The 10,309-nt window shown below is 47.2% G+C and overlaps 1 protein-coding gene across 1 annotated transcript in view; it reads left to right on the top strand.

The window, feature by feature from the left end:
* The first annotated feature begins 1,948 nt into the window (after window positions 1-1,948).
* Window positions 1,949-10,309, top strand: part of CARD11 (caspase recruitment domain family member 11) — a 73,825-nt gene continuing 65,464 nt past the window's right edge. The window contains exon 1 of the mRNA XM_033167530.1: window positions 1,949-2,121. The gene's annotated coding sequence lies outside the window, so the exon portion shown is untranslated. The remainder of the gene's footprint in view (window positions 2,122-10,309) is intronic.

Raw genomic sequence — 10,309 nt, 5'->3', positions numbered from 1 at the left:
TTCTCCAGAGTGATCCTAGGAGCCCATCCTCAGTGGCTGGTGTAACGGACCAACCCTGTGCCTGGGTGTGAGCAGGTGCCCAGCACTCGAAGAGTTAACACCCACTCTAGATGACTGGCAGCACAATCGCAGAGGCGGGTCTTTTCCACCTTTTAAAAGGGGAGAATGGCAGTTGGGGCAGTTGTTGTGGGTTGTGGGTCAGGGAGTGAGGGTGAGAGGGAGAGCGGGTTGGAGGTTAGGCTTAGGTTAGGAAAGGAAAACGTTTATTCCTGTTTAAAGTTGTATCCAAGCTTATGTACCTAATTGAAGAACATTGTAACCGCATTCTACCTTAACTTCCAAGATTTATATATAAGTTACCTCAATAAACATATTTTTGTTGTTCAACGTTCGTGGACTCTGGCAGTGCGTCAGTACCCCTAGAGGTGTGGTTGAGGGGAAAAGCACTAGAGGTTTCCTGAGAGAAAGGGGACGGGTGGCTTATTCTCCTAACACACAGAGGACTGGGCAGGGAAGCCAAAGGTGCCACGCAGTTGCCAGAAAGGAAAGGGCAAGCTGCAGCAGTTTGGGAACCCAGGGCGGGAGAATCCCAAGGTGGCAGGAGTTTCACTTTAAGAACGTGGAGAACTGAGGTACCCCGAGGACATCTCTCATAATATCATTTTGGGGATTCATTTTAGTCGTCGGTGAACCCTAGGGAGAGACACAGTCAGGGGAAACTTTTTACAGTTGTGAGGGCTCTTGGTGGGACACTGAAAGGGCTCGTCACAGCTGGCTCCAGTCACACCTTCTCAGTGGCTAAAAGGCTCTCCTTACAGTCTCATTGGCCAGTTCAGGGATCCTGGAGACGGCGACCCTGCTGCAGAAATATCATTGGGTCTTCCACCCTTCCAACCCCCCACAATCCTGAACTGCAACACCTCTGCTTAGCACAGAATTTGGATTAATTTTGCACAGTTTCGGGGGTAGTTTGTTTCATTATAATACCAAATGCATGCTTGCAATTTCTCATTATGGAGGATAGGATAGTTCTTCTTTGTCCCTAACTGCAATTCTACAATTCTGTGAATATGGCTAAAATGGAGGCAAAGCTTATGAGTTTCATGAAGGGCATTCTAAATGATTAAGCACCAATTCCTGAATATTTAGACAGCAATACTTTGCTTTCTTCCTGTCTCAGTGGGGATGGGTGAATTTGTCAATTTCCATTCTCTCAGATTCTCATTTTTTCCCCAAACCTAAAATTATCCACATTTCTGCAGCAATTTGCCATGAAAAAAAAATCCTGGCAAATCACGAGTGTTTCGTGACTTTCTCCTAATAAACACAGTTTTGCATGCCGTTTTGACTAAGATACACATTTTTGCAATGCAGCTTTCCCTACACTAATGCAATTTTTTAATGCTACTTTCATTAATGTGTGTACGATTTCCCCTAATCTCAGTATTTTTGCAGACAGCTCCTGGAAAACTGCATTGCAGCATTCAGAGAAATGTGGATTTCAAATGATGGCCGTGCTGCAGTTTGTGTGTTGCTTTAGTAGTTTTGAAACAGATAGTTTTGCCTTTAAATGCAAATTGAATCAAATTCTTCCCCCATCGCACCCCTCAGACAAATTTCGGGGGGAGGGGGTGTGCAGTTGGTGGTCTGGGGGTCAATCTTCCAGGTGCTGCTCCCCTCCCCTATTAAACCCCCTCTCTAGGTGGCGAGGACGCTTTCCCAGATAAAACTTCCTTTTTGGTTTTCCCCTTGTAAGAGGAACCACGCTGCATTGCTGCAAACTTCTCTCTGCCTCTGAACAGAGAAGAAGTGGGAAGCAAGGCTGGCCCCTGCCCTCCCCCCCATGCTAAATATAGGCACCGGGTTTGCAAAGGCCAGCAATGGGTGGGTGGCTGGTTCCGGAAGCATGTTGCACCGTTCCACAGCAGCAACGCTTTCAGGGGTGCAAACAGAGCAAAAGGAAGGAGCCTAGCTCTGCGAGGCCAAGATGGTGGGACAGAACAAGAGCGGCTCTGCTGCTGAGCAGCGGAACAAAGTGCTGGATTGAAAAGCTCCGAAAGCAAAGCCTTTCTCTTGGACTGTTCTCCGGCAACAAGAAGTGTCTTCCTGCAAGGTTCTAAGGTAGGCCTTTAAATTGACTCAGCTCCTGCGTGGGTTTCTGCAGAATCTCTGGAACTTTAGAAAAGGAGTCTGGCTGCCTCTTCTCCCTGCCCTTCCAGACACTGTTGGACTCCAACTCCCAGCAGCCTCAGCACCTCAGCATGGCCAATGGTCAAGGGTGATGAGAGAACACCCAGCCTCCCATCCTTGTCTCTGCAGGACCTACAGGTGTTCAGCATCTACAGGAATGCCCCGTGACGCATTCGCTGACTTATTTTGTGACACTGATGGGCACCCTTTGAGGCCCCTCTTCTGTTATCTGAAGTTAGGTGGGAGTTGACCATGGAGGGATAACCTCTCCCATTATGGTGCCCCATCCACGCAATGTCTTCCCCAGAGTAGGAGGGATGTGGGAGGAAATTTGAGCCAGTTCTCAGTTGAAGCCGAATTTAGCCAATTCGCTTCTCAAAGCAACTGAAGCACAACTGTCCCTCAAAATTCGCACTCGTCGAAATTTGCTATGCAGTTCTCCAACCAAAGGATGTTTTCAAAGATGCATATATTAGGGGGAGGTGTGCAAAAATTATATATGAATGCATCAGCAAAAATGCATTATATTAGGAGAAATTGCTGCAAAAAAATGTGTGGACTAATGATCCAAAAAAAAGTGTTCATTTGGAGAAATTTGCACTAAAATGCTGAAGAATTTTCATGATAACTTTTTCTTCTTCAATTTTTTAAAAAAGTAAACTACTTTGGGAGGTTGGGAATAAATAACCCAAAGAAGGACCCTCTGGGTGTATGAAGTTTATACTCTGTATGCACAATTCTGCTTTTTTAAGGTTAGTTCCACAATGTTGCTGAATGTACACAGGACATGGGGCCAGCGGGCATTATCCTGCTCTCTAACCGCTCCCCTCCAAGAAAAATCCATGCATACACACACACACATTCAGTCCAGCCCAATATAGCGCCTGAACAATATTGTGTCACTGAAGGATTTAATTTGGTCTGCAAAGTGACCCCCCCCCCCCGATCTGCACTTTCTGGACTAACAGGTGGATCAGAACACACACACACACACAGGCTGTGTATGCAACATGCATCTAGAGTACATTTAAAGCAGATGGCTCCCCTCCAAAGAATTGTGGGAACTGTAGTTTACTCCCACAGGACTACAATTCCCAACACAACAAACTACAGTTCTCAGGATTCTTTGGGTGGGGAGTAACTCATCTTAAATGTGCTTTAAACGTATGGTGCCACAGTCATCCTTCAGTTTGCACACCTCTTTTAATTTTGAAGTACAATCCTCAGCTCAAAAGTTGCAAATGAATGAAATGGTGTGCCAAAAATGTAAAATTCGGTGTGATTTTTTTTTCCGTTAAAAAATGAAATTCCCTGAATGATGCAGAAATGGGGATGGGGTGGACTTAGGAAGAGACTCTTGAAAATGACACAGACCCCAGATAGGCGGACCCATCCCGCTTCCTGTGCTGCTATCCCGCAAAACCAAGGTTAGGCGCAAATCAACCCCAAAGATGAACCTGGCCATCCTGACATTTGGCCCAAAGTCAGGACAGAGAGACAGACTACAGCTGCTTGCCTTCGTTTGACCGTCTTTTCAGCAAGAGGGCTGGGAAAGTGGGAACAGAGGATGCGCTAGAGGCCAATGCAATGTTCAAAACAGCAAAAAAAAAAAAAAAGGTCCAGCTCCTTGGAAGCATTTGCCTTCTGTTGCCTCCGTAATCATTGTCCTCCCCCCCCCCCTTCATCATTATGCGTAGCAACACGGAGGGTGTGTAGATTAAAGCCTTTATTAAATGCCAGGCTTTCATCTCCTTTCTCGCGACTTCTGAAATCCCTTTAAATAGATGCACTAAATTCCTGTGGTAAATTATTAAAATTATTGTGCCATTACTTTGATTTGCATGCTCTGAGCTAACACTAATCCTGAGGACGCCAAGATCCATCTCGGGACCCTCGTTCTCTTTTTATTTCCGCCCTTGGTTTTTTTTTGTGGGGGTTGGTTGTGTTTTTGTTGTGTTTTTTTTGCTTGGTTGTGTTTTCTCTTGTTGGATTCCTCCTCCCTCGGCCCCCCACCCCACCCCCAGATTCTGATTCCCGATTCTTCCCGTTTCCCCCATCCTTTTACATTTGGATGCTCAAAGCTACTTGTTTCAAGCAGGATGAATCTCAGGGGGGCAAGAATGTGCCTCAAAGCAGCATCATATATATGTCCATCCCTTGGGAGCTTCCCCTTGGCCCCACCTCTCCATGCCACACTGAAGGGCTTTTGCTTGCTTGGCATCTGTCCTTGGAACTATGTTAGCGCATCTTCCTTGAACGGATGGAAGATGGAGAGATGCATGTGCAGAAACCTCTGGCTTCTATGTGGCTGGAATGCAGCTAACTGCGCAGAGGAAACTGCATCACATCCATGACTCTGCCCCATTTTGCTTAAGGTTGGCATCATTGGGAATAGCACACCTTTGTGGGTGAAGTCAAACCGTTGGAAGGTTGCAGCACCTGCTGTGGCTGTAGAGACCGATATGGGAGAGACATGTTTTGTTGCAGCTGGGGCAGAAGAAGGCATCCAGTTGTGCTGATGCAGATGTTTCTTCTCTCTGCACTCCTCCCAGTGATCATTCCTCCTCTGGTCACTGCTATGGATGCACAACCGGACTGTCTATCTCCAGGCATGCGGTCGTCCTACATGGCAGGGTAGCACAGTTTTTTTAGCACAGATTTGTAGGATAGTTGGTCTGCCGACAGACCTGGTGCCAACTCCCCATAGAGCACGTCCTCGGGGATCCTGCCATCTTCCATTCTGTGGACATGACCAAGCCAGTGTAGACGTCACTAAGATAGGAGTGTGAAGATGCTGGGAATGTGGGCTTGGGAGAACACATCTTGGTTTGAAACTCTGTCCTTCCATGTGGTGCCCAAAATCTTCCGGAGGCAGCGCAGGCGGAAGTCATTGAGGCATCACTCCTGGTGGTTGTAAGTTGCCCATAACTCCCTACATAAAGCAGTGCGCTCAACACACAAGCCTGGTAGACCTTCATCATGGTCATTAGCATCACATTCTCCCAGACCTTTTTGGAGAGGTGAGCCGTTGCCGTAGCTGCCTTGCAAATCCGCTTGTCCAGCTCAGCATCGATGGAGAGGTTTCCGGTTATGGTGGAACCCAGGTGGAAAAAATTGTCTACCACCTCAAGCATCGCCAGTGATGACTTGAGGAGTGCAGGCAGCTTCCTGACCCAGGAGCCTTTGTAGAGCTTCCTTGGAGTGCACTTTCGAGGCTACCTCATCTGCAAGCAACATCTCTCGGATAAGGATCTGTCACACTTTTGTCTTGGCGTGGAGACGTGCCAGGTTTAATGGACCCCTGTCAATCCTCAAATGAAAGCATGCCCTGTCTTCAGTCAAGCTGAAGGCATATGAGAGCACCAGGGAGACGAAGATGCCAAAGAGAGTTGGGGCTGGAACACAGCCCTGTTTCACACCACTCTTTTTCTTTTCTTTTCTTTTCTTTTCTTTTCTTTTCTTTTCTTTTTGAAAATATTTTTTATTTGAGTTTACAAGCATAAAGTTAAATTCTATTGTGTGTACTGTATAATCCCTCCTTCTACCTGGCCAATCCCCCCGGCAACACCTCCCCAGCCAGGATTGGGCGGTTACTGGAATAGGTAGAGTCCACAGGTATCCAACCTGGGAAGGCGGTGCCAGGCCCAACTGCCAGGGGCTGTTCTGTGATCCAAGGGGGCTACTCGCAACCACGCAAAATGTGCACCCCATTTGATGAGGGGAACGTCCATTCTTTTTGAAAATATTTTTTATTTGAGTTTACAAGCGTAAAGTTAAAACAACGCCAAATAGATATCCACATTTAGAGATTTCTCTGAATTTCTAGACTTCCGCCCCCTCCATGGGTCTTATTGTCAGCATTTTCAACTGCATATTATTTCATATTCCATATTTTGTATCTGTCCATAATAATTGTTACATTACAAGTGTTATTGGAATCCTGCTAATGTTTCCATCTGCTCACAGTGATCTCCTAAATAAGTTATACATTTTCCCCATTCTTTTTTAAAGCTTTTGTCCTCTTGGTTCCTGAGCTTTCCAGTCAGTTTTGCCATTTTGGCCAGGGCCGTCTTTAGCATATGCGCCGTCGGGGTGCAAGGATCCGCCCAGCACCCCCAAATTTTGACAGGACTGATCTTGTGACTAACTACTTCCTGCGTTCCCGCCCAGGGAAAGGCAAGTGCCAGGCAACCTCTGCGTGCACCCTGGGTGAAAACCGCGTGGGATGGAGTCACGGAAAAGCCATGTAGAGCGCAGCTCTGCACACCAGGCTCCACAGCCCGGGGTCGTGTGGTGGGGCTCCTTATGTTTCTCCCTCCTCTCTGGCTGCCTGTTCGGAACAGCGGGTCGAGGTTGCTGGGGGCAGCGCGGGGCCTTCTCCTCCAGCGCGCCCAGTGCACACGGACAGTGGCAACAGAGCCCCAGTACCTGCTTGGCTGTGCCAGGCAGGCGGGGTGTTGCAAAGGTGGAGCGAGGCAAATTGCTGCCGGGCCCCGCGGCTGAGCTGCCCGGGGAAGGCACCGGGGGAGGGAGCCAGATTCGACCAATGCAAATTCGGAGCAACGCCGGAGTCCAGCCACCGGGGTACAGTTGGCGACAGCCTGGTGCCCCCTGAATCTGGCACCTGGGTGCCCCACACCCCTTGCACCCCTGGGTAAAGACGGCCCTGATTTCAGCATAGTCCATCAGCTTGGTTTGCCATTCTTCTCTGGTCTGGACTTTGTCTTCTTTCCATCTCTGGGCTAGTAACATCTGTGTGGCTGTTTTTGCATACATAAAAAGTCTTTCTGGTCCTTCGGGATATCAGTACAGTGGTACCTCGGGTTAAGAACTTAATTCGTTCCAGAGGTCCGTTCTTAACCTGAAACTTTTCTTAACCTGAAGCACCACTTTAGCTAATGGGGCCTCCCGCTGCCGCTGCGCCGCCAGAGCACAATTTCTGTTCTTATCCTGAAGCAAAGTTCTTAACCTGAAGTGTTATTTCTGGGTTAGCGGAGCATGTAACCTGAAGCGTATGTAACCTGGGTTACCACTGTACCTACAATTCCTAATAAAAAAGCTTCTGGGTTTGTTTGTTTTTAAATAAAAGTTATTTTAAACATTTTTTTCAATTCTTTATATATCATTTCCCAGAATGCTTCTGTAACTTTGCATGACCACCACATATAATAAAAGGTACCTTCTTTTCCTTTACATTTCCAGCAGGTATTTGTACTTGTCTTATACACCATACCATTCTTTATAAGAAAGGCTTCTGTGGATGAGCCATCATACTACACAGTGCCACACATGTTCTTGTGGAAAGACACTATTGCTATTATTGTTGTTGTTGTTGTCGTCGTTGTTGTCATCATCGTCATCATCACCAACTTTGCTATTTACCTGCCCTTCACCCGAAGGTCTCAGGGTGGGTTATGATATTAAACACAATATTCAAACAGTTTAAATCATTCAAATAAGAAGGGTCCTAAAAATATACATCTTAAGTGTTTTTGCCAGTGTGGTGTAGTGGTTAAGAGTGGTAGACTTGTAATTTGGTGAACCGGGTTTGCGTCCCCGCTCCTCCACATGCAGCTGCTGGGTGACCTTGGGCTAGTCACACTTCTCTGAAGTGTCTCAGCCCCACTCACCTCACAGAGTGTTTGTTGTTGGGGAGGAACAGAAAAGGAGAATGTGAGCTGTTTTGAGACTCCTTCGGATAGTGATAAAGCGGGATATCAAATCCAAACTCTTCTTCCTCCTCCTCTTCTTCTTCTTCTTCTTCTTCTTCTTCTTCTTCTTCTTCTCCAGGGTAAAGAGGTGTGTCTCCAGCATTCACCAAATGCCGTACATTGAAGGTGCCAGAAGGAGTTCCACAGCTTAGGGGCTGCACCCCACCCCCATCCGAGGTTCAGAGGGCAGTGAAAACAGACATTTAGGTCTTTGGACACCAGCTTGAACTGGGCTTGGGAACGAACTGGCAACCAACGCAGCTGTTTTAAAGCAGGAGTCATATTAAATATTAAACAGATCTAAGGGCTTCTGCGCTCTGGAGCAGTGGAACTTTCCGTGTCATATTCCAGGGCAGTCTCGCGCATTACCATAATCCAGGCTGTAGGTCACCAGAGCATGGCGGACAGGGGCCAAGTCATCGGTGCACAAAAAGGGGCCACAGCTGTCCAGCCAGCAGCAGCTGGGGGGGGAGTTGCCCACAGACCAATTGCAGACACCCCCGAGTCCTGCCTTGCAGAACCCTGTGTGCATGTGAGCAGACGCTTATTGATGATGCTGTCAAGATTGTGCATGTGTGAACTGGTGTAGAGCCCGTGTGCACCCACCTGCCTTGACCATACAGTGCAAATTACTGGGTGTCACTCTGAGGAACTCAGGTTCACCCCTAAAGCCAAGGCCGCTCCACATATCATGTGTTCATTGCAATATGTTTCTGAATCTGCTGGAAGCCACAAGAGGGGAGAATTGCTCTTGTGTTCGGATCCTCCTTGCTGGTTTACCCCTGGGACACCTGCTTGGCTGTGAGAACAGGATGTTGCACTAGATGGGCCTGATCCTGCAGGCTCTTCTGATGTTCTTATTATGAATTAGGAGGGAATTATATAGTTTTGTGGACTACAGTGGTACCTTAGTTCTCAAACTTAATCCATTCCGGGAGTCAGTTCGACTCCCGAAAACGTTCGAAAACCAAGGCACAGCTTCTGGTTGGCTGCAGGAGCTTCCTGCACTCAATTGGAAGCTGTATTGGATGTTCGGCTTCCAAAAAACATTTGCAAACCAGAACACTTACTTCTGGTTTTGCGGCGTTTGGGATTTGTTCGGCAACTAAGCCGTTCAAGAACCAAGGTACGACTGTATTTCTTAATGAGATGCTTTCCTTGTTGATTATTTAGATTGTATTTTGTAACTTGTGAATTACGTAACTTTCTTTCCCCGTTTTGTGAGCCGCCTAGAGCACAGTTTGTTGTGGAAAGGCGTCATGCAAATAAATGATGGGGATGACTCCCATTTGGGAATGGTAGGATTTCCAGCAATAATGTTGGGGCCTAGTCCATACCTTCCAACGTTCCACATGAAGATTTTTTGTTGTTCAGTCGTTCAGTCGTGTCCGACTCTTCATGACCCCATGGACCAGAGCACGCCAGGCACGCCTAACCTTCACTGCCTCTCGCAGTTTGGCCAAACTCATGTTAGTAGCTTCGAGAACACTGTCCAGCCATCTCATCCTCTGTCGTCCCCTTCTCCTTGTGCCCCCCATCTTTCCCAACATCAGGGTCTTTTCTAGGGAGTCTTCTCTTCTCATGAGGTGGCCAAAGTACTGGAGCCTCAACTTCAGGATCTGTCCTTCTAGTGAGCACTCAGGGCTGATTTCTTTGAGAATGGATAGGTTTGATCTTCTTGCAGTCCATGGGACTCTCAAGAGTCTCCTCCAGCACCATACCACATGAAGATAGGGGCATTTTATTCTAAAGCAAATGACAGTGTGACCACATTTGGAATACTGGGTGCATTTCCGGTTGCCTCGCCTCGAAATGAATGTTGCGGAGTTGGCAAAGATTCAGAAAAGGGCAACCACAATGATCAAGGGGATGGAGGAAAGGCTGAAGCATTTGGGACTTTATAGTTTAGAGAAAGGGGAAATCAGAGGCAACACGATAGAAGTTTGCAAAAGTATGCAAAGCATGGGGAAATCAGATAGAGAAAAGTTTCTCTCCCTCTCTCATAACACTAGAACTTGCAGACAATGAAGGTGAATGTCGGAAGATTCAGGACAGATAAAAAGAAGGAGCTCTTCATGCGGCACATAGCTACACTATGGAATCAGTGCATACGTCTTTCTGTTGCACCGTCAACCACCCCGCTCTGCTTTTCTCCTCTTGTTCCATTGCTGTTAAAAGTGCTACTGTTTTAGAATGTTTTCTTTCAAAAAAAAATGTCTCTCTGCAAGAACCACAAGCCATGCAAATTTTTCTAGGTGCATTCACACTTGTGTCACATGTTAAATGCGGAAGCAGATGTCCACATTGGCAAAGGCCGTGTTTGCCACCACCTCCATTTTTCAGATACTTATCAAGTTGTCAGCAAGGGTCAGCGCTGCCACTGTTCCATATGCTGCTAGTGCTCTTTG

The sequence above is a fragment of the Lacerta agilis genome, chromosome 13 (assembly GCF_009819535.1).
Source record: "Lacerta agilis isolate rLacAgi1 chromosome 13, rLacAgi1.pri, whole genome shotgun sequence".
Lineage (NCBI taxonomy): Eukaryota > Metazoa > Chordata > Lepidosauria > Squamata > Lacertidae > Lacerta > Lacerta agilis.
This window is presented reverse-complemented; position numbering and strand designations above follow the sequence as displayed.